The following is a 25,614-nucleotide window of genomic DNA, read 5'->3' on the forward strand; positions in this document are numbered from 1 at the left end:
AGATGGAAGCCTGCATATGTTCATCTGTCTCTGTGCTTTTATTTTTACAGCATCTGGCCTGTGTCATAGCTGGCCACACAAGCCAGATCACTTTGAGAGGTAGCAGCAGAAATGTTAAACTGTTTTAAGATTTTTTATTTTGCCTTTAAAAGTTTCTGATGCAACTCATTTCATTTCGAAGACTTAAAAATCAATAAGAATGTTTAACATGATGCAGTTTGATTCATTGGAGCAGATGAGGACAATGATATTTTGACTGAAGTGTCACAAAATAACCACTAAAACACTTAAAAACACAAATCTGTTCTCTGCCAAGCTCTCTGCAGCGCTGCTTACTGGGACCAATGTGCCACAGCAAAAGTCTCAAGCAAGCGAGGCCTTATGGGTTGAAAATAGGCCCTTATTGACATTATTGACAGTTGATTGGAATCAGATCCATTTTTACTCCCACCTGATGACAGGTTACCAAAATTCACTACAGCTTTTTGCTCTGCAGTGTGAACCAAAGCAAACCAAAGACCAAAACAGACAAGACAAAGTTCTCTAAGGAGCCTTAATGTTTAATGCCTGTCCGTTGAGATGATGAAATAGTCTGCTCATCGATGGTGAGTCCAGGTTTGCTGGACAAAGGACCTGCTGGCAGATGCTGAGGTGACATTTTCTGATTTTTCTCTTCAGTCCCCATTTGTCATTTCCCGTTTATTGAAAAATTGCCCCCCAACAGTGACTGAACTTAAACTTAAATTTGATTTGGGCAAATAAGATAAATCTACTGGCTCACAGGGGATGGGGTACCACTGATCCTCTTTGTGTTTCAGGATGCTAAGATGGTTGTATGTTTGTTGGTGCCTTTGGCGATGATCTGTAGCAGCTCATTTGTGAAAGGAAACTGCTATTTGCCTAATCTTTTAATTTATTGACTATTTTATTTCAGTAATGACATGTAATGCTGAATAATGATTATCTTTAATTGTTGGATTTTGGCAATCTCCAGATTCTAGAAGTGTATAAAGCATAATCTGGGTATAGTCTATCTAACTGTGAGTAGAAAGAGTCCTCTTGCGTGTGTTTTTTTTTTTCCCAGCCCTTCTATTTCATGAGCCAAAACACATCTGAACTCTGGTCACAGCAGCAGAACATTCTCCCATTTTCACCGTCTTCAGCTCCTCTCTGTCATCCTGCCTCTGTGGAGATAGGTTGATCCATCATGCACACACACACACACACACACACACACGTGCACTCACACATATACAATACATTCTCTCTCACACACACACACACACACACATCTAGATAAACACACACACAGGCAGACTCACCCACAAGAATGTCATTCCATGGATAGCTTGATCCATCACAGATGCGCCTACACATACAGACACACACAGACAGACATGCTCACACATGGTGCACATACCGTGTACACATATACGTGTGTATACACATACTTGCCCACATGTATGTCACTGCAGCTGCTTTATCCATCACTCACACCCTTACATAGTCACTTTCAGATGCACACACATACACACAGGTACCGTGGATATTACCGCGTAATTGGACAGTGTGTCAGCAGGGGGTTATGAGTCCTGAGTGATTGTCAGGTTTGTCACTGATCCACGAGATTCATCTTCAGCCAGAATCTGCTCATCAACTGCCAAGATGACAAACTTAAGCCAGATCAGCCCACTGTAATAATGGGAAACTAAAACTTGAAAAATATATTATTTTTTCTATATATTTATTTATTTATAATTGTTTAAATTGTCACACTTTCCTGATTTGTGATGTAGATACACAAAAACATAAAAATCAAGTTTATAAACTGGAATATGTTTGCATTGTTTTCACATTTTATTTACCCAAAAGAACCACAATTTCCTCTACTATCACTGAAAGTGAAAAAAGTTAAGGGGAATGGACATTTAGCCACATGTCGTCTAAATTGAGCTTTAATGGTTGTATTGATAAAAAGATATGTGATTCAAATGTTTCAGTGGCAGTAAATTAGTTTAACAGTTACTTTGAATAACCATATTAATAACCTTACAAGCATCCAGAGGTCATAAAACAATAGATCCCACTAAAGTACATTAAAAATGTGTTAAGAAAGAAATATTTCTGAAGTAGCAAGTGAACAAGTGAGTCATCACTGTTAATTGAGGCTCTGTACATTGATTCTATCTTTATCAAATCAATTGACTTCTGATTCAATTCAGCATCAACTAGTAGTGTACATGTCCAAAATGTTTCTGAAAGGCAACAGAAGAGAGCCAGACCTGGTTCAAAGTAGATCCAAGGATAATTACACCTGATACTAAACACTGCCCAACTGAACAATAATAAGAGGGAGCAACACTGACTGCAACACGATTAACCACCAACCCACTACCTTCAGCAATAGACAAGGCTGCAACTATTTATACTAAAAGAATTTGGATACAGCCTGACTCGCCCTCTAAATTGAATTTTGGTTACTTGGAACCAAGTGGACCCATGACAGCCTCTGGCATCAACATATGCTCTGTAACTAATATTCCTTGTCCATTGAATAATTATATCTATGACCAAGAGGCGTGTCAGGCTGTTTTCTTCCTCCTAATTCTCATCTCTTCATTTGGAAGCATTGAAGCAGGAAGTTGCATGGCCCGTTGCTTCCTGTAGGCTCAATCCTCCTCACCTACTCTGTTCCCATGAGGCAACTCACCCACTCTTTAAACGCTCCCCACACACATACAAAACCAACCTATTTCATTTTTCATTTTCAGCAAATTTCTGCGGCTTTGCAGCAATATTGATATAAAAAGACTACGGGCTCCTGAGCTCAGGCTGGGATGGAGGGCACCCAGCCGTAAGTGCACCGGGGAGCTCGGCGTTCAACCTCGGAAAAAAAAATATTACAAGGTCCTTTTACAATGCCAATACAGCAGAGAGGTGACACAGTGGCAGACGGGCTATTTAAATGTCTGTTCAAGCGTTGCGACTGTGTGTGCGAGAGAATTCAGTCTGGCAGTTTTGACTTCATGTAGAGTTGTTTTGATTGGCTGTCTAAACTGACGCCCCCACCGTGGTCAATCACAATTTGTTTATGTAATTTGCAAAAATATGGCGTTTTTGAAGGAGGGTACCCACTGAGAATATTGATGTGGCGCCAGTGGTTTATCCAGCCCTTCAGTACAGCATGTCGCCTGCATGAAAGTGGGGTTTATATGGTACAGGAAATTATTATGACGCACGATGTGCTAAAACTACACTGCCTATCAAGGTTGATAGATTATTTTTATGCCATTTCTGCTTCATTAGATATCCCACAGTGGAAAGAGAAGAGCTCAGGAGAGGATGAAAAATGCACAGACTTCTATGCATTATTATTTTTGAACATAATAATTTTCTCAATTAATTTGGGCGCTTTTATGAAAGAGGTGCTGCTCGACACTTGATGGACTAGTGAAGTAAAAAAAAAAAAACCTAAACATAAATGATTTAATAATTTGGACAAACAACCGATGTGGATATTTTCCTCATGTGGATCGGTTGTACTGTAAATAGTGGACAACCTCAGCCAATTATTTCATGAAACTTTAAGAGATATGAATGATAATAATGAGTTATATATTGTAGGCTGATCCCCTCGGGCGAGTCATTCCAAAAACAACTGCAAAAGCGAGTCTTCAGAGGGACACAGAGGGACTGCCATAACAAAAAGAATCTAAGATTCATTCAAACATCACAGAGACTAAACACAAGGAGTGGATCAGTGTGATTACGGCCAAATTATGAATACAACTTCACGAACAGTATATCGACCTTACTTTGAAGTAAAGAAAAAAAAATAATTCCAGACACATTTAACACTGAGGGACGTCTACCCTAACGCTGCCTACTGTTTATGCCTGTCATTAAAGCCCTACAGTTAAACAGCAGAAGGAATGTGATGGTGTTTTTTTTTCCTTGGTAGAATTGTACCTCAAACAGTTAAACACCTTGTTCGAGGACTATAAAACTTAATTCCAGGTCGGACTCATGCCAGTATTTCACACTTGTGGTTTTCTGCAGTCAACAGACTCAGTGCCAGATTCCCACAGTTGGAGGTCAGCAGTGCCTTGATCAAAACAGATTAACCTTTAATGCTGAGAATATAAAAAATACGGTGCCATACATACGCCATATGAAGCGAGTTTGAAATTATGAGCATATTAATTTTATGGGAGCATATTAGTGGAAGTTCGTAACACCAGTTTGCATTGTTAATCAGATGCTTTTAGTTACGCAGATCTCCTGCTTCAACGCAAGGACGAAGCAACACACAATTTCCTGCAGAGTCGTGATTGTGATATTTAAAAATAATGTTCTTTTTTTTTTTTTTTACTTTGTAGTCTGTCTGATCTGAAATGATGATTATGTTCACTTTATGTTTTGTAGTTTGAATATGTTCATTATATCAGGCTGCTTTGCTGATAAGATGAAACAAATCAGTTCTTTAGTTTTTCAGAAGGGATATTTTCAAATCAAGATAGTTCATTGCATCAGATCTGTTGATTTAAAGTCGCTCTCTTTGCTATGAAGAGGGTCTAAATGCGGAAGTTTACTGGGAGTGCATTTTAATAATGAAATAAAATTCCTTCTGTTGTTCTCAGCTGACAAATAAATGGAATTTCTGCTCAAGTAGAGGACCATCTTTCAGACATGGGACAAACATAGTAAGCAGCGGTGATTGTGATCGTTCCTTACAGCACTGAGACAAAAAGGTATTTCTGTGTTCCATCCTCAATCCTCACTACTTCAGCATTGCCAGGACCAATAAAAGCCATCGCTGTGATGACCTCCTCTTGTTATTTCTGAAGTATATTGTTCCATTTCCTTTGTGGCTCGAGCCAGCAGGAGGAATGTCCTATTTCCTCCCCCGGTGGGGGGAGGGGGTGAAGGGGGGGCAGTTGTTCCACTGCTTACAAAAAGAGCCATGGGGGTTGAAACAAATTATGTGTTGCACTTTAACTGTAAATTATTTTTCCTGCTCATGATAAAGAAAAAACAAATTGGAGTGTGCATGTGGAGTTCATTTGCCACACCGAGATTTTATTGCTGAACACAAGCAGTTGAGACAAACTGACTGAGGCAAATGGAGTGCATCCCAATATGCTTTTAATATGCTTGTTCATAATTGTATTTTACTTGCTTTAGTGGGAAGAATGCCACCATGAACAATATTTACACCAAAAGATATCAAAAGTGACGAGAGAGGAAAAAACGCCTGAGCATCTTCTCACCTCTGTTAAAGAGGCTGTTAGTATCTCATTCTTAAGCTCTGACCTTTCGCTTCCTGCGGATGGAGAAGATTTCCTGCCCTTGTACGTAATAAATGCCAAAATTTAAGTCGGGCACATGAGAATAATCCTCCCACTTATTCGGAATTGACGGAGTTGTGCCTGAGCTTCCAAAAAAGTTGGCATACTGCTGTATAAAAATCCATGCAAAGCGCATGTTTAAGAAAAGATTTGAAAGCTCAGTGGCAGACTAAGTGACTTGTTCTGATGAACAATTTTTTTTTACCAGTTTGTGCAGGGAATGAAAGCTATGAGGGGGCGTGGGTGAAAACTCTGCACACATTCTGCAGGCTCTGTCACTTGGGGCCTGGGCTCGTCTCATCACAGCTGTTCCACGCCCACATACAGACACAGCGCAAGGAATATGAAGTATTCAAGCCAGCTACAGTACAAGCACACTTTGGCAAACTTCTCAGCAATGTGTTGCTGTGGCAGGAAGGAGCATCTGCATCTGTGAGTGTCTCATAATGGTACAAAACTTTAAAAGACCACGACGCCTAAATTGAAGGAGAAAAAAGACACCGCAAGCTGCGTAAGAACAACATTAAAATAACTGTACAGATTTCACAAATTAAACCAAACAATGAAAATATCCCACTTTTTTATTCCCCAATGAAAGTTACAGCCACACAAAAATTGTAGAAGAGATGAGTACAAATGCAAAGACTTACAAGTTCTTCAAGTTAAAATAAATAAATTTTATATATATATATATATATATATATATATAATGATCTTACATTTTGTAAGAAAACAGAAAAGAAAAATGTTCATCCAACTATGGCACAACCTGATGCATAACATTGCATAACTGTAATAACTGCATATCTAGATGACGGAGACTCGCCTGGTTTAGAAATCAGATTCAGGCAGAACAAAATTGCCTGTCCTGTATGTGGATCCCTCACAGTAACTCTCAAAACCACAATATCTACACTTGATTTGCGATTTGGTCAAATTGTACAGCTTGCTAAGTGGGCAACTAATTTTCATTTTATCTTCAGTGCCACTTTGCACAGGCTCTCCATATTCGGCCCAAAGCACTGAGTCAGTAAGTTCAACCAATCAGCTGGCATTGTGCTCCCCACGCGCCTCCCTCGCCCACCAAGCTGCCTCATTTGTGGGAGCAACTGGGGTCTGTAGTAGCTAAAATATGAGTCCCTGTGCTCTTGCCATTGCAGTGGCATATCTCTCCAAAATAGCAGTCTGCTCAGTAATGCTGCTGTTGTGGAAAAGCCATGTAACTGCAAATTTGGTGGATTTTTCCTTCCTTGTTATTCCCATATTAGAAATTCAGCTGGCACTTTTTTATTCCAAAGTGGCTTTCAAGGATTACCTCAAGGGCTGACGTCTACCATGCTGTGGTCTCTAGAAGCAATTAAACCAAGCAAGCATTTTTCAGACGGCAACTGCAGTACTGGAAGCATCCAAACTCACTATTAGCCACAAGATCACAGTAGAATTTATATCAAAACTGGTTGGAAAATCAGATCCTAGTTTTATAAAAAGATACAGACAATAGAGATAAAGAACAACATTCTCTGTTATTTCTGTTTTACACCAATTTATGCTGGTTAATAGCTTTTTTTTTTTAGACAATGTAAATATGCCAAGATTGATAATGTCTTGTTCCAATGTTAGTAGTCTGGTGTCCTTAGCAGTGAAAAGTCACAAGCATGTACAAAACACAACTTACTGTCGAGGGCTCATACCCCATCTTCAACCGCTTCAGACCAGCGTTGATTTGAACCTGTTCAGAATGGCCACTGAAGATGTGGTGAAAAACCTCCCATCGTAGACGGAGCAATAAGTATGAGGAACGCTTTTGGACAGTCCCCCCTTCAAGACATTCAATGTGTTGCAGCTGTTTGTAGAGAGTGAAAGAAGTGTTTGTGTGAACAATACTAAAGTTCAAACCCTCTTTCATACTCCGCCAATCGCTTCCTGGCTTTTTCATGGAGAACTGGAGATGCCATTAGCTTGGATTCACAGCAGTTGTAATACAGTACATTTGCAACCCTCTTATAGCAAAAAAAAAAAGGCCAAAACATATTCAAATGCCCATAAAAAGGTAATCAAGCTACCTGTACGCTCCAAACAGATTTGCTTTACTTATGAATTGCTAAATACGCTACCTCTGCTGGAGCTACAGAGCTATGAGGAGGTAAAAGCTAATTACTCAACTTCTGTGTGAACCTTGAAATCAGTAAATAGTGTCATTTTGTATCTTGAAACAATAGATGAAAGTACACAGCAACAGCATTACACAGGTGGTAACACAGTCTCGGTCACATAAACTCTCACCTCACACACACACACACACACACACACACACACACACACACACACACACACCTCCTCTGATCTTCCTAGTGTCAGAGGTGCTGCAATGAGACTTCCCAGACGCGCAGACCATGGAGGTTAAGTGGAGCTCAGTGGGAGAGCCCAGCTGTGATGAGGGACCGCAAATCCCATAAGCCACCAGTCTCTGGGCAGGTTGGCACCACAGGAAGCTTTCATAGAAGATGCGGCGAGAGTGGCTCTGTGAGTTGAGTGCGGGGGAATATTGGATGTGAGGAAAGAGGAATGTGTTGGATGGCTTCGCTGACGTGAGAAGAATACCATATTGTCCTGTTGTGAACAATTGGAGCACTGTGCACAGTGTGCAAGTGCACGCAATGACATTTCACTCTGAAATATTAAAATGTCGCAAATTGTACCGTACTGAGCTAATTCTGAGCAAAGCAGCCCAACTCGCACATACAGGACCTATAAATCAGGACATACAGTTGTAACAGAGTACAGGAAGCCCTCCTTGTCTTAGAGCTGGCTGGTTGTTTGTTTGTTCCTCAGTGATTAAATCAAGCGAAATGCTGCCTCAGCATAATCATCATTGATTATTATAACCTTTATTTAATCAGGTAATACCACTGAGGCTGAGATCTCTTTTGTAAGAGAGACCTGAGTAAAGCACAAATAGGATACAAAACAGCATCATAAATAATCACAAAGCTCTCCACATTGGTCATGCGGTACATAGGTACTTTAAGAGTTCAAATCACCCAATGGGATGAGATGTTCAAGGTAAGAAATGCTTGTACTCTTCAGACCCATGGGGTATCTAAAGCTGCTGTTTACCCTCGGAATTAAATTGATTTTGGAAGATTCTTCACCATATGATTTCTATCCAGTGCCAATGTTAAGTGCCAATGCAGGAAACAGTGGGTGGTCTCTGTGTAGTGAGATGCAAAAGTAAGGGTGTGGAGGTCAGGGTGAGTTACTGGTGTGTAGCACCTCTGACTTTGATGCAGGTTTGGTCCATCACAAAACAGTTTTGCAGAATCATCCACTATTGTCTTTCTTGTCCTGCAGTAGGGCTGATTACATATTCAATCTGTGGATCCAGCAAGTTTTGGATCTAATTTTGTAGATCGTAGAGTTACACTTTAAAACGAAATACGACAAACTACAAAATAATGACACCATATACCCATATGATTAATATATGGAACAAGGCTGCAGGGATGTGCTCCCATTCATCCACAGGAGTATTAGTGAGGTCACTGATTTCTCACAGTACGTATTCCAGTTCATTCCAAAAGTGTCTGAATTTGGAAGCACATTGCTGTCCCTTTATTGGAAATGCAAAGGATAGTATGCACTTCCATTGCTACTGCATAATGGTGAATTTCGTTGTTTCATAAAGGAATAAGAAATGTGTGCAGCGCAGGCATTTGCTTGGGCAGGTTATTGCTCAATGGATTTCATTTCCTGAAAAAGATCATCATTATGATTTTGAAAACAAAAGCTACCTGGTTTCTGTCTTTGCTCAGTGGGTATTGGTAATTCATTCTAGACCTGTTTACACATGGCTCCAGAAGTAATTACATGAAACATTAGAGTGGTGCAAAGTCATAAGGGAAAGTAGCATTGAAAAATTGCAACTTCATTAGACAATACAATTAATTTCAATCAATTTGATTCTGTTCCTGTTTTAGTTTTACCAGCTTTGTTTTTCTCTCCTCATGATTCAAAGTTTATTAGTTTATCACAAAGTCACTATCCTGTTAATGAATTCTGCCTCAATGTATATTCAGAGGAATTAAATATGTCAGCATCTGTTGATGCTGTAGATCAATCAGCCAGTCACTTTGAAGGCTAAACAGCCAGAAACTCAGTGGCATTCAGAGATAGTTTTGGCCAACTGGATAGCGGAGACAAACTTTCCCTCCATCAAATGCTCCTGACAAAGGCAGCCTCTCTGTGTACAAATTGTGCATTATCCAGTTAATTCCTGTAGCAGTGGATCAAGATTCATTTCCCTGCAGACTGATAGAGCGAAGAATGAGTTCAGACCAAAGCTGAGAGGCATGACTGTCTGAGCTTTGTATTTGAACAGCAAACAGCACAGCAGGGGACGCAATTTCCAGCCTGCAGGCAAGGAGGCTAATCTCCCAATTAGCTATTAAATGTGCTCATTAAAAACAGCAAAGGAAAATGTCCTGGAATAATGCAAAAACTAAAACAAAAGATGTCTTTCTCATACATTCTTTGAGGCAACCAACATAAATCAAGCAACATTACTATTATAAATGCAATCAGAGATTCTTTGAAGTAGCTCTAGCAGTCGGCACAAGCACTGCATTGTGGTTGTGTATTGTTTTACACTTGGCTCCTGTGGTGTTGAATATTATACTTGAGTGGGTAGTTTGTTTAATTCAAAGAATTTGGCTAAAATGGCTCTTGCCTGACCCAGCACACCAAAACAATCCTCAGTGGAAAAGCATCAGTGCGTCACATAGAGTGCTTTGCTAAAAATGTTGAAATGGCAGTATTAATTTCTGTAATTGGTGAGTTTAATATTGCCACAGTGAACACAAGAGAGGGTAATGATGTACTTACTGAAACCCATTTACAATAGTTTGTGTTAATGGTCAGTTAGTGTAACCAGATTAGAACTGCTTTTCTTTTCACACGTCTTTTAATACTAACCACTAATTTTAAGCACACGAAAACTTTCCCACAGTTTTACAAGGTTATACAAACTAAAACAGAAGAATTAAGCCATTGTTAAGTTCTACCCGTGCAATTTAAGGGAGGGTTTTATGGGAATTCAATTGTTCCCCTGTTTAATGTTATGTGTTTTTTTTTATATGCAATTCATTTAGTTGTAACTGCCATATAGTCTGTGCATACAACATTGACTGTATGTCTGTCCATCCTGGAAGTTGGTTACCTCCAGAATAGATGACGATGTATGTTGTGCAGACTGAAAAGGTCCTTTGAGTAAAATTTGTGATATAGGATTATAAATGAAAGCAAGGAAAATCTAAATGACTACACAGCAATCCATTGAATATTTGTTGAGATATTTCAATTAAAGCAAAAACAACTACTTCACGTTAGCACAAGAGGAAAAATCTGGGCACAATCTATCCAGAAGATATCAGACGGTCACCAAAGTCATTAAGATTCATCCGCTACAGACCGTGAATGTCTGTAGCAACCTTCATGTCAATCCATGTTATTGTTGTTGAGATATAATTACTTTGAACCACAAACGTCAAGCTCACATCACCAAAGTCGGGAGGATTCATCCTCTGGGGATCATGAATGTCTGTACAAACTGTAATGGCAATCCATCCAATAGTTGTTAAGATATTTCAGTCTGGACCAAATGTGACAAATCGACTGACCAACTGACCAACACTGTCATCGATACGTTGTCATAAATCTGAAAATCAATCTCAAAGTGTAAAGTAAATTTTAAAAAGAAAATTTAAACCAAGCAAAACTGTCAAGCACATTACAAATATAACCATGTTATTACATGCAAGTCTATGACTAACATTGAAAATAGAGAAACTGATCTCTTATGTTTTACTCTGGCATCCCTGTATATTGTGGCAATGCACCATGCATTAACCAGAACAGACCTTTACTTTGAGTCATTTGATTGCATGGTTTGCTACTTTACCCCTATAAGCACTAGAGCTAGTACTAGATCGGATATCACACAGGGTTCATCAAGCGTGAAAAGAAACCACAACATATGTTTGAGCTCATTGCCACTGCTGTCATGTCTCGACAGATTACCATATTATGAACTAAATTATCACAGCATTTTATTTGCATTTACTTTCTTGTAGAACATTTCATATTAGGTTTAACTGCAGAGGTATGTTTGAATTAATGTGTAAAACTCGATTACGTGGAGGCAGAGACAGCTAGGTTATATCAATGAGCTCACATTTGATCTTCGAGATACACGATACCGGTTGCTTTGTGGACATAACATAACGCTTCATTCTGTCGATTCAACTAAAAGTCAAATGCACTTGTGACGAACTTGATCGTTAAAACTTCTTCAAGTATCTCACAGGGCAACTGAGGACATGAATAGTGATAAAACCGAAGGGAAACAAACATCAGGACATGGGTCTGGACATCGAAGAGACGCACATAAATCTTGGACCAGATTTGATTACCAGGAGAAGGACAAATGCAATTCTGCTATACTTTCCTGTCTGTTTTGAATACTGCGTGTCCCTGTCTGTTCAAATCATGTCCCTGCTAGAAATAATTTGCTTACAAATAAAGGGCAGCTCCACATTTAGCTGTGGTTATACTAGAGTTATTGCATTTACTTTCTGGGTATATAAGCACAACTTAAATATACAGTATATCACATGATTTGGCCACAAGTGAAACAAAAGTATTAAAAACACCTTCAATTGCCTTTATCTCCAAAATGATAAGCAACCAACTCTTACTGTGGTAAGGTACTGTGGCGTGTTCTGAGTGTGTTTCCTGTGAACCCATGGTAATCTTTTAGGAGTCTTGCATAAAGAGAGTGAAGAAGACAAATAAAGGCTAATGACAGAAAACAGATAAAAATCCAGGAAGGAAGTAGTTATGCTTATTGTTGTTCATAGTCATATGGAGAATCACCAGTTATGGGAAGTATTTAACTGCAAGGTCATTCATATTTTGTAGGGACATTTTGTAGGAGAAAAAAAAACATGCTGAATGATTTATCTGGGCTGGAGCAACAGTAGCACAGCAAGCACACCAAAAACATGGTTGTACAGCTGCCACATCTGTAAATGTTTGATGCCATATTTACACAAGACTAATGGGTCCTCTGTTAATTACCCAACAGCTGTTGTGTGATATAACACATTTTCTCTAGTCTGGTTTTCAGATCATATGAATCGCTGGCAGAACTTTTCCCCAATTCATGGTGTCTGGCACCTCTTATTGGGCTTCAAAGCTGTTGCATGCCCCAACGCCAGTGTTGGTCAGTGTTAAACACACAACAACTTTATTGCCATGATTCAACCAGCAATCTTGAGTACATCCCATAAAGCTCCCAAGAGCAACACTTGGCTGTGCGGCATAGTGGCCAAGGACGGTCATATGATCTGATGGCACCCAGAGTCTGTAAGGTCTGTAAGGATTCTTAGTTATCCTATTCATGGTACATCTAGAAGTAAAACTTTTTTTCAAAACACTCCTTCCTGTGAATGAGCAGCTGAGCAACGCAAGGTAAATAAGAGAAAGTCACCAACGTCCTGAATGGGCACCCAATGTTAAGGGCATATAAAGGAGAGGTGAGCTGCTCTAAACTAAATTTATGGTGACTATGTTTAGCCTCACTAAATGTATTTCTTAAAATAATGGTATCCCTGACATGAGGGGAACATGTCTAGGGCAGGAGAAGGGGAATACAGGCTTCATTGGCAGAGACTAATAATAACAATAATGGGGAAAATTCACACATTGTACAATTTATTCGACAAGACTTTCCAAATAAACAAAGCAAAACATGCGCTTTGCACTGAAAAGGATTTTGCATCTATGGAAGAATTCCTCCATAGTGGAGGAAGATAAGGAGTTAGGAACCAAAAACAAATCACATCTGAAATTACAGTTATTTCACCCAGCTATGTATTCTCAGTATTATCAGCAGCAGTCAGTCCTTACCATAATGCAGTAAACAATCTGTTCTGGAAATTATTTTCCTAATCAAATGGCAGATTTTATTAAAATGACATTTGTCAACTGAGGTAATTATTACATTTTCCCAGAGTGTTCTTGGATAACATCAGTCTTTTCTGAATTACATATAACATGTAAACAGTACTTGTAGGATGTTCTTACCAAGAGGTGACAAGACAGTGGCAATAATGTGAAAAAAGAGAGACAGCCGGTTGGTAATAGAAAAAGAAGAACAAAAACATGAAAATAAAGGCTGCCTTTACTCCTTAATTTAAGTGCATTCTTCTGTCTGTTATGACTCTGCCTCAGGCAGCTCAGGGTCAACCTGCAGTCAGGGTCATAAAAAGCAGAGGTTGTCACCGGCCTGAGGGCCTGTGGATGAGGTGACCCTGCAGGCAAAGCCGACCAGGTGAAAAAAAAGAAACACACAAAAAATGACAAGGTGATTCAGTCTCTCCTTTGTTGCAGTCACCTCGAGTAGCTTTCAAAGTCGGATTGACGGCAGTTTACCTTCCTGTGCCTGACACGTCTATCATCCTCCTGCAAATTCCAAACCCGATTTTGCAACACCACCACGACAGGCGAGTTTCCTCCAGAGTATCAGTGACAGAGTGACCGGGGCCCCGTCTCTGCGTCCACCCTGTAATAACTGTTCCTGACAGGCACTTTGTGCTGCTGAATAGCCTGTCTGTTTGACTAATTCTACAGCGTTTGGCGTGTAAAAGCAGCTGTCAGCACCGCGTTTCTCAAATTACATATCTGTGAGGTAATTGATAAGAGCAGCATAGACTGTGGTTGTGGTTTGTTGTGTGTGTTTTCAGGTGTGTGCGAAGAGGTCATTGTTAGCATTTCTGAGAGCCAGGAGCAATGATTAAATGTGTGTGCGTTGCGGTTGTTTTGACGGAAGGAGCAAATGACACATGTAAATTCTTACAAAGCTGTTACCATAAATAATGAATTGCATAACTTAACTAGGTAGCTTTTGTGTGCTTGGAATACATTTTTAAGCAAGTCATTTTATTTGACTTAAAGCTACTTTCATCCATTTTGATGAACTACGGGACAGAAAAACATCAAAATCAGCTTGTTTTGAGCGAATGTGCAAGCAAACGTTTGTTCTCTTTCACATTCAACAGACACATCAGTCGCTAACTTTGTCTGTTTCCTGCTTCACGCTAAGCAGGTAAAACACAGGGTTTTTTTTTCTAAAACCTGCAAACGATTCAGCCAGCATTTGTTTTCCAGTTCCCATTTTCTCAGTTTAAAGAGACAGTTTTTCATTTGACACAACAGCTTACAGCTGCGGCTGCCCTTGTTGGAGCCACTTGTGAGCCGTGGAAAGAACAAACAAGCAAACATGTGGCCGAGCCCAGTGATGATGTTGAATTATAGGTGTCACATGGTTAGTACTAACCGTCATGATGGTTCACATTGTTTTGATTATTATGAAAAGAAATAACCAGGATCTTTATATGTATTTAAAACACACTATGAGTTTCAGTCATGCCTCTTTTGTTCAGACTACAAAAAAAGAGGATCTCTGGAAAGTTTTAACTCTCAAGCAATCTCAAGGTCTGCAGATCATCTCTTTAGCAACTTATTTTAATGAGTTAAGTGAACTTTCAGCTGTGCATTCATTAAGATTATTATAATTTCAAATCAAAAGAAAAATTAATGTGTAAGTTCTGAAGTGGTCTGAAAAGTTTTAGAAATTTGAAGTTGAAGACTTTCATATTTATGTTAAGTGAATGACAAAGGATTCAATTCCTGCATGATGTTTTGCGGTGTGCCAGGCAACACACCCTCAGTTTGGTACATTGTTAAAAAAATAAGAATGCCGGGCAATATGAACACTAAATGTTTCTCTCAGTAATTATATAGAACGATTAATTATCGTTTATGAGTCAAACCACCAGCAGAACCTTCTAAACGTCCGCACACAACTTCCAAATCACAAAGCCTGTGATCAACAGACTGCAAAGATCATTGTTTTAAGATGATAATAGATGAGTGCAGTGGATGTGGTAGCTTGTTGAAATTCCAGAAGTGTGTTAAAAATGGAAAAGGCATGAGGTAGAAGAGAGGAATTTTCCCTTACGCCCTTGAAAGTTTTTTTTTCTTTGTTTCTTTTGGGACGAGATGCCTTTATAAATCCCCTTGGGGTGTCTTTTCTATCTCATTTCCATAAACTGTAAATATTTTATGGTGTAAAATATTTTATCATTTTATATGTGCAAATTAAAAATTAAACAAAGCTTTAGTGAGAGCGTGTTTGTCTTTTTGAACTTTGAGCCGGTGTGTGTGCATGTGTCTGTATGACTGTGCGTATGACCGTGTAAGGGTGTATATACATACTGTACATATACTGTATACATTTATGTATATAATTTATGTGCTTATACATATCTGTCTGTGTGTGTGTGTGTGTGTGTGTGTGTGTGTGTGTGTGTGTGTGTGTGTACTGACTCATGCATGTCTGAGGACTTCGCAGCGACATCAGTCCAAACTGTTGAGGTGTTGAATGTGACCTCTGACCCTGTCTGACAGATGGTTCAGCTGGCTGTGAATTGTTGACCCTGTCAGATACAAACCTGCGACCGAATCTTTCCTGCACAGCTGCGATCTTAAAACCTCAGATGAAAAAACAAAAAAAAAAAAGCCACAAACCAGCCCAAAAGTTGTTCTTTGAAACTTTCTGACTGATTGAGAAAATAGCCCTATAGCCTTGGAGACTCAGACATGGAGACGGAGCCAAAGCGTCATTTTCTTGATAACAGATAAAAAGTCGGTTACAATGTGTAAATGTGATTATGGAGAATGTAGTTGTATTCAAGGCTATTTCTTCTTTATACAACTCTCCTGTGTTTTACAACAGAAGACACATTTCAGCCTGTGATTTGTCTTTCTAAAATGCAGCTATTTTGTAACAAGAAGAGAAATGTGCTGTATTATCTGTATGACTTCAATGATATTCTGAATGCTTAGCTTTAGTGGAGAAATTACTTGGTTGGAAAATGTACACCACCTTACCAGTATCTATACAATACAAATGTAGATATTAATAAATATATAGTTATATGTAAGGTTATAATACATATAAGGAGTAACTTTATAGTGTGGTATTACTACTTTTTATCATTACATTGTTGGTAGTTTTGTAACTTTCCTCCATGCTGCCTGCACCAGGAACTCCCACACTGATGCAAACTGGTCATCTGGTGGACATTTGTTGGCTCTATGGCTGTTGCGATTGTGTATCACATCACCCAGCTGACAATGAGAACACTGAGGAAAGTTAAACATTGTTCATTTGCATACACTGCCCACATTGTAACGATGCATTATACTTCCCTTTAAGTAAAGGGTCCAAGTAATTCTCTCGCCACTGAGCACTGCTGTTTCTCAAAATTAAGACCAAGTTTTCTATAAACCTGCTGCAAAAAAATATGCTGCTGAGTTGTCCCTCCCCTGGTTCCCTGGTGTTTATTTTATTTCTGGCTTTATTGGAGAGCATAAACATCCTATGTCCCTTTGCTCCTTCTCTCCATCAGCAGAAACAGTGAAAGCTGCAGCACAGCGTGCTCTGGAGCATCAGTAGCCTCCTTTTTTTATTTTTTTTTGATTTGCGCCACAAAGCAAACCAACAGAGTTCCCTCAAAATGTGATGAAAGCACAAAGATAAAATGTAATGTAAGGACAGCTGGAGGCGTTTTGGTGCTCTTTTGCTGTAACTGAACTAATGTCTAATAACGAAGGTTATCAGGTCAGATGAGGAACAGCTGGGCCACTGGGTCAAATTCTGGCTGATATGTCACATCTGGGGGCAGCAAAGTCCTGGTCTTATCATTTGAATCCGCTTCACTTTACTCTGCCAGATCAAGAATACAGTTACACCGCTGTTTTTTTTTCTCCGTCTCTAATGGTTGTAGCTATTGATTGGTTGAATATGTGAGAGCATGGAACAGCTGGTTCACGTTGTGCTCTGGCGTTAGGCCTACTCTCCCAGGATTGCGTACGTGGGCGTAAATCTTGTATGACCCAGTCAGGGTGGTGGGCCGGGCCTGGAGAACTGTCTGTCCAGCAGCCAGAGACTGAAAACAGATGTGGTGGAGGGCCAGGATTCAGTCTGCAGGGATTCACTTTATTCTATTTTATTTTTCTCATGTCAAATTGGCTGTGTTTCCCTGCTCTGGTTGTTTTCTCAGAAAGACTTGATTTGATTTGACTTGTCTTCTCTTTTGCTCTCCACGCCTCTTCACTATTCTCCTCTCTTCTTTTTCTCCTCAACACTCTACTTCTTCTCTTCCCTTTTTTCTCCTTTTAGCAACTTGTGTTTCCTTCCCCCTCTCCTTCTCTTGTCTCAGTTCACCTTTTTACCCTTCCTTTCCCCCCCATCTTCTTAATTCTGTCCTCTTCCCACAGCCCCCCCTTCTTTCCTGATTCATCTCATTTCCTTTTTCTTTTCAATTTCTACTCATCTGCACTTCCACTTCTGTTTCAGACTTCCTCCTTTCCTCCTTTCTGTAATTATCTTTCCTCTTACCTTCCCTCTCCATCTTTGTCTTTTCCCTTTCCCTCTCCTTCATCCTCTGCAACCTTCCCCTTAATTCCTCCCTCCCTCCTCATCCTCTCTCCTCCCATCCTCACCCACTCCATCCTCTCAGAACAGCTCACGGAATGACAGGATAACATATGAAGCCAATCATCCCTGGGAGCGGCTCTGAAATATTTTCTATTTTTCTGGCCCCATCAGGATTCTCTTTCAGTGTCACCAACACTCTACTCTCTGAACAGAATCTTTCTCCTTTCTGTTCATCATGAGCATTTCTAGCACGTATGTTTCAATGAGTAAAACTGCCAAAGGTGCCAAAAGCAGGGACGTAGGGGTAGAAAAGCAAAGTGGGAAGGTTATAACCTCTATTGAGTTGAGTTGAATGAATTACATTGAACAAAAAAAGGATCTTGTGTAAAAACGCTAACGTGCACTTCCTTTCCCCTTAAAGAAACCCATGTTTAAGAATGAACTCAATCATTCAAATATATGTCAGTCACATAATTGCATCAACAAAAATAATCAAAACAAATCAATTTTACCTGGACTTTCCAGTTTTAGCGCTTTTAAGTGTAAAATAAAATGTGTAGGTTTGTTATAATGTATTTTACTTGAGCAGTTTTTCATCAGTTGGTCAAAGAAAATGACGTACGCTCTAATCTGTCATAACTCGTTTCATTCTGTCTATCATGTACACAAGAAAATTAAAGTACATTAAGAAGACAAAGAGCCGATGAACTAATTGACAAATGAAAAGAAGTGGGCGGATTGAACATATTTATACAGATGAATAATAAGGATTTATTTTGTGATACTAATCTGACTTGAAATCTATTTATTCATAGATTAAAGTACTACATTTCTACTGTCTCTATTGTCAGATCCGCGTCAAGAACAGTTCTGGGCAGTGAGGGGATTCAACTTTACTTGACACTATATATAATATAATCTGAGCCAGGAGTGTGTGTTTAATGAGAGATCTGGGTTGCTGCACATTCAGCTTCTACATGCAGACACCCCTCCGTCTCTCTCTCCCCTGACAGGTCTCTGGGTAGCAGGTTTTAACAGGGGTCCTTGTTGCCCAGCGATGCAGGAGCTTCATATCTTCACTACACTGTCTTTTCAAATTCATATCTCCCTCGAGTCCCGTGGGTGGCAGCTTTGGATGCAGCCTAATCAGAATTCTCATCCTTGTGAGTCCACATCGTGTAAAAGTGGCTGTGTGTGTGTGTGTGTGTGTGTGCATGTGTGAACATATGTGTGTGTGTGTGTGTGTGTGTGCATGTAAAGGATAAGTATAAGAGGATACAGCTATCTCAAAGGTCTCATATGTGGGAGCTGAGGCTCTGCTCAGAGATAATTCTTGCTGTGTCGTGCAAGATTTGGTCTCAACAGAAAAGGTTGGGATCATACATTTACGAGTGCATGATAAGCAGGGGTGTGGTGGAGCTTGGAGTTTGTAGGTGGGAACAGCAGAACTTGAGCCTTGTGAAACACGTTTGTAGTCGTTTATCATAACCCGAAGCATTTCCCTCCCAAAGCTCAGTTCACCAATCAGTGTCATACTGTCACCTGAAAATGTGAGTCTGAGCCTTTTGACGTAAACTGAGGTGAGAATGTAATCCAATCCAGCTATAGGTGATGACCATAATTGAAATCTTTTAGGGGTTTTATATGACAGATGTTGACATCTGTTAGCCTGCAGTCCCAGAGAGGCCAAATTAAGTGAGAGGAAGCTGCGGAGTGGACTGATGCTCATGCTTCTTCACCCGATACCTGCAGCGGAGGCAGTAAACTATGCCAGAGAGCAGTCCGTCATTGTATGGTTCATGCATAGACTTGAAGAGTCTATACACGCGTCTCCGAAAGGTATACCAGTTAAGGCTTAGCTTAGACCAGTTAGACATCCATGATATTTTTTCTCCCAAAACCTAAATCATAGTCCTAATATTTTTGTGACTTGAAGAACATCTACATTCACATATGCTGCCATTTGCGGGAGAGGTCAACTGCCAATAGTGATCAATCCAAACATGAGTCCAAACATGATGAGTGTAAAAGAAAAAAACTGCTTGCAGGTTAGTTTGAACTGCTAAATGTAGCTCAAGTTCCAGGGACCTGAATCACATTTGTTTTTTCCTTAATCTGCATTCAAAATCTATAACTTCTACCTGCGACCATTAATTGTGAGTCATTATTGGATTATATAAACCTTAACAACCAAATACAGTACAAACATGCATTTCCCCAATGACTATAGGTCAGATTACATGAGTTCAGAATATGTTCTGCCCACACAAAAACTAATAAAGTCGTGTTTCCTGCTCCTCTTGTTCATGTTCCTGATTTCTTAAGTCTGCAGAAGTGCTATAGAGCGTCAGCACATCAATTCATTTGAAAAGACTCCATGATGAAGGTAATTAGTGTTCACTTTCTAACCACAGATTAATTATGGCAGGAAGCAAGATAAGAATGTATTCATTCCAAAATGAGATATTTAATGTTTTGAATAATTTAACCTCAATTCATACTGAAAATATAGTTGCTTGAAAGAGAAGCCTTAACTGTATAAGCCTTACTATGAAATTTGGGTAAATATTTCAGTGTTTGTTTACTTAATCATTAGTCTTTGAAATAGTCAGGGTTCTGTTTAAATGAAAACATCTAACCAAATGTCTGTCTGTATGTTTGTCTGTCCTTTGATTCTCATCCGATCGACTTCACACTTGATGGGTGTATTCCTGAGGACCAAAGGATATGCAGTGTCGAATACAAGCCCTTGAGATCTGCAGGACACGTTTATTGTGCGTTACTACAGAAGTCCACATTGTGCAGTGTATTGTGAAGGGACCCCAATGAACTGTTACACCACAGAACAGCATGCTGGGTAGCCTTCAGCCCACTCTCCATTGTTCGAGAACAAATATTCAAGAACAGGTGACGGAGAGACTGGAGATGTCACACTGTAGCGAACTCAAAAATTGCAAGCATCAGCAAAGTAACTTTCGGAATGAATGCACGGCAGTCTGTTGCACAGAATGCAAGAAACCGCAAGTGTGAAGATATTCAAATGAGCGGTTCTCGAGAAAGCAAGAAAATTTGCAGTATCAGAGGCCAAGCACTTGGCCTATTCCGGACAAGCACATTTTGAATTGGCACTGTGCTAGTTTCAGTAAACTAGACTAAGAATTAAAATTAAACCTTCATTTATTCCTTAATTTGCAGGTTTGATCCAGATTCCCCATATGATTTGCATGATCTTACACAGATGATACATACCATAGCAAATCTTAAACAGACTTGTCTTACTATAACTGCAACAAGCAAATGGATTAGCAATATTGAAAATTAAAAAAAAGACTTTGGGACTTTAACTGTAAATTGTGTGACATGTTTTTCCATCGTGTTAAAAAACGTAAGTCCAGATCATGAAATACCACCGCTTTGTCAGTCCCTTTAGTGCGTGGTACAAATGCACAAGGCGCTCTTCAGCATCTGTATGAGATGCCCTCTCTGTGTCTGTATGAAACACTAAAGGGCAGTGTAGTGTACAGCAGCAATAAAAGTCTACATATGGAGGTGGAAGAGTGTTTGGATGCACTAACAATGGACCAACAGCAGACACAGGAGACTGGGGTTTGTGTCCTGAGTGAAACTCATGTGGATAAATTCATTCTTATTTTTACCAAAACCATCATCTTTTCCTGAACCAAGTAGTTTTATCACCTGGACCAACCAAAGTCATCTGTCTTGTGTCGTTACCATGCCAACAAGGCTCCATCATGCCTGTGGTAATATTAAGCTGTGATTCCACCAAATGTGAAGTGAAATTATACACAAACTCAACGCAAAGACGCAAATAGATGCAAAATCGGGTCAGGCAACGTGAGAGACACAAAATTTGTGTACTGCACAATTTGAAATTATTCAGTCAGATTCAGTCAGATAAAACGGCCACAATAAATGTATTCTCCAGGAGAATCTCAACACTGATAGGTGGTCGTGACATACTGACAGTGTGATGCTGAATTAATCATGGTGAGATTGTAGCTGAGCCAGTGTCCGCAGGCACCTAAAAATATGATACCTTTCTACTTTTGTACAGAGTTCGGACAAAAGAGGACAGGGTTAGGAGAAAAGTCAGCAAGAAAGTTGAGCTACCTGTTTAATTATGAAAATGTGTGTCTGTTTCTTGTCTCTCGTCTTGATTCTAGCTTTCAGTTTACCATGAAGCAAGTTTGCACAAACATCAGCCCCAGTTAGCACACCAGCCGGCTCACCCATCATTTAGTAGTAACTGAAAATAAATGATCCGGGAATAAAGCTCAGGGGTGTAACATGAGGTGAATATTCGCTTCATGTTCTGTAGAAACGCAGAAGCCGTCCCTTAGGTATAAAGGGACAGCTGGAAGCGTTGCTCTGAGAGCATAATATTGACACAGGAGGCTGCATAGTGCGTTGGTATCAGAGACCGAAGGAGGTGACAAAGCGTTGGTATTTGACGCCCTGGGAATGACGCGGGTTGATCATTCACTCAAACCATCACACCACACCTATAACCAAGTAAAATATTAGAGTTGGAACACACACAGACACATACATACACATACATATTTCACCTAAGAGGTCAGAGGTCAGAGGGCAGTGAATGGAGCAAGACTCCAGCAGATACAGCTGGACGTTCACAGTCAGAGAGTTTTTTTAGTGAGAGAAAAATATTGGCTGTGACAGGACATCTGTCCTAAGCTGAGCCAACAGCAGTGGTCCCTTGTGGAAGTGCTTAAAGTGACTCATGTTTACATTTCCTTGAATGAAAAAAATAAAGCAGGAATGATTGTTTATTCACATTACACAGACTATGTCTCCAAAGTGACATTTGATGATACTGGAAAGGCATGTTTAGCAAAATTCTAAGTTTAGCACAAATGGCGTGATGTTACACCACCAGGAAACGACTTTGAACAAACTGTTAAGATGGCATGAATGTTTTGTCAGCACAAATTGGTTGGAAACTGTTTCCATTTACATGTATTATCCAATTTATGAATGCACAAAGACAATATGAAGAATGTGGAGGGATCAGAAAGAACCAGAGCTAGGCTGTTGAAGGTGATAGTTGTGCTGTCACACAAGCATACAATAGTTGGAGTGTACATTTCTAACAAGCAATAGAAGCTACAGCTATAACAGCTACAGCTGTTAGCTACAGCTACAACATGGTGAAGTTAGTGCTGGTACATCAAAGTGAAAAGTCACCTTAAGTTCAGTTTGATTGCACCTTTAGGGAGGAAGTCAAGTGTGTAATTTCAGCATTGGAGACTCTTGGAGGCTCCCGAAACAATCAAGCACCATCATAGCACTTCTGTGAACTAATCTGGACACCGAGCTGTTGTATTTTTTCCTGAGCAGCAGTGAAGGCTCCAAACTGGGAAACCATTTACCCGTCTCTTCCTTCTTCTCCTAAACTCCTCCATGGCTAATCGATGGGTGAGCAGTATTAAAGGAGATGTGTAAATGAGTCCAAACGACTGGGCATTCACAGGCCTCATTTCCTCAGTGATTAGATCAGGATCTCCTCCCATACAATGATGTTTTCATTATCCTACACTCCTCTCCTCCTTTTCCTCTCTTGACTCCTGTACTTTCATTAGGCGAGGCAGCGAGAACCCGGCAGCGCTGTGAAACAATAACGCCAGGAGCGTCAGCTCTCCGAACCGAAGATCATCTGATCATCCGACTGTAAAGGGAAGGTCACCTGAGCACAAAATGAGCTCTGCAGAACAGTCAGAGGCTGTCAATAAGCCAATACCTTACCGGACTGAATGTAAGACTATTTTCTTGTAACATGTATTTGAAAAAGTGGGCTTATTTTGCATTCAGGGTCTAAAGGAAAAAAAAATTCTTCCCTATTTCTCTCTCCTACTCCTCTTCTCCACGGTAAATACTAGATAGATGCTTCAGAGAGTGTGAATGACTGATACTCTAATCCACTGACTCTCTTTGACATAGCAAAATGGGCTTAGGTTATACTTATGTGGCATAGGTTATTAGAGTATGTCATATAGATTTAAATATCCCAACTGCATCGCACTGCATGAGTGATTTTTATTGGCCTTTTATTGGCTCTGACATGCCTTGCAAATTTGTTATAGAAAGCATTATCAGCAAACATTTGCCTATTGTCGTATCCACCAGACAAGGAACCAACATCAGCATTCATTTGGAGTAGAGCGTCTGTCCGCCTCATAAATGTGAGGCCATTAGTCACTCTTTAGCTGCTTGACGATTCGCTTTCTCCACTAGTTTGTCACTAACTTAGCATCTGTCTGCTGTCAGGCGCTTGGGAGGCAGCGCACAATGAGTTTATCAAAGCTTTTTTTTTTTTTTTCTTTTCAAAACATGTAGTAAATCTGCCAAAGGTGTCGTAAACCTGGTTAAAGAAACAGCTACAAGAGGCTAAAAAGTTTAGTTGCAGAGTTAGTCGAAGAGTCTTTGTAGGTTTCTAATTATGAGTGATTCTTTCAAACTATATGTCTTTAATTGATTGATCCCACAAGTATATTTGATAAACTGAGCTTTAAATCTAACCATATTTAGAAATGCATTGATTTTATGTATTTTACTTTTGACTGAATCCATCCAGCCTTTGTCTGCTTGAGTCAAGCTTCTTACAGAAGTGCCGCAAAAGTGACTCATGTGGAGTGATTCATCTATAATTAGTGTGATCTTTTCTTTGGGTGAATGTGATATTTGGATTAAGTTTTGCAGAGTACTAGTTTGATGTTCTCACTTTCGTTATATGAACTTAGTGTACACTTTCTACTTCTCCACCATTTATCTAGCAATTAGGAAAATCGTCATTCAAATAAAATGGAAATGTCAGGCACACAATCAATAACTGCAGTTTAATTCACTGAGCATATGCAACTGGCATAGATATACACATACTGTATTTCTATACATAAGTTTACTCACTAGTTGCCTGTAAATTGATTTTAAATTACTTCTATATGAAAGTTGTATTTATAGTCTTTGTATTTTTCCAGAGTTCGGAGGGTGTTATTTCCTTCCTACTCTCTTCACCTTTCATCCTCAATACGTGTTCCACTCAATCTCTCCTTCTATGTCTTTTACCCAATTCAATATCCTTTATTGGCATGAACGTTATTATATAAGCAATACTGCCAAACTGTCTGGCTGTGTGTCCCCAGCCACACATTGTTAGTTCCTGTTACAGACTATATTTACCTGACTGTACCACAGAAATATCTGACAGCCTCAGATATCTGCCTTCAGTAGCCGACCCGCTCGTTGTAATGGGGAGATTGTTCTTGATTGCATTGATCTGAAACTATATTTAGAAGCCAAGAGTGTACAAAACATTTATCAGTGTCTGCAAGATACTTTAGCTCAGGAGAATACTCAGCCTGTCTGATTTCTTTTTTTCCCCTTGCTTTTTGGCATTTGTTTTTTCTGCATTTTTTATTTGTCTCCAAGGAACATCAGTGATGTTTCTGTTCAGTGGCTGTGTGTTGTTTTAGGTTTGAACCCAGTGACTGTGGGAAACTGGGCGAATTCCAATGAGCTCTTGTTCTTTATTACTTAAAAACTGATGGAGAAGATGGGGAAGCTTTTAAAGCGCCTGCACTGTGGCTACTGGGTCTGTTTCATCAAATATCAAGTATCAGATATCAGCCAGTGGGTGCAGCTCACTGCTGATATGATGGAGGTTTC

Source organism: Pempheris klunzingeri, chromosome 15 (assembly GCF_042242105.1).
Source record: "Pempheris klunzingeri isolate RE-2024b chromosome 15, fPemKlu1.hap1, whole genome shotgun sequence".
NCBI classification, from domain to species: Eukaryota; Metazoa; Chordata; class Actinopteri; order Acropomatiformes; family Pempheridae; genus Pempheris; species Pempheris klunzingeri.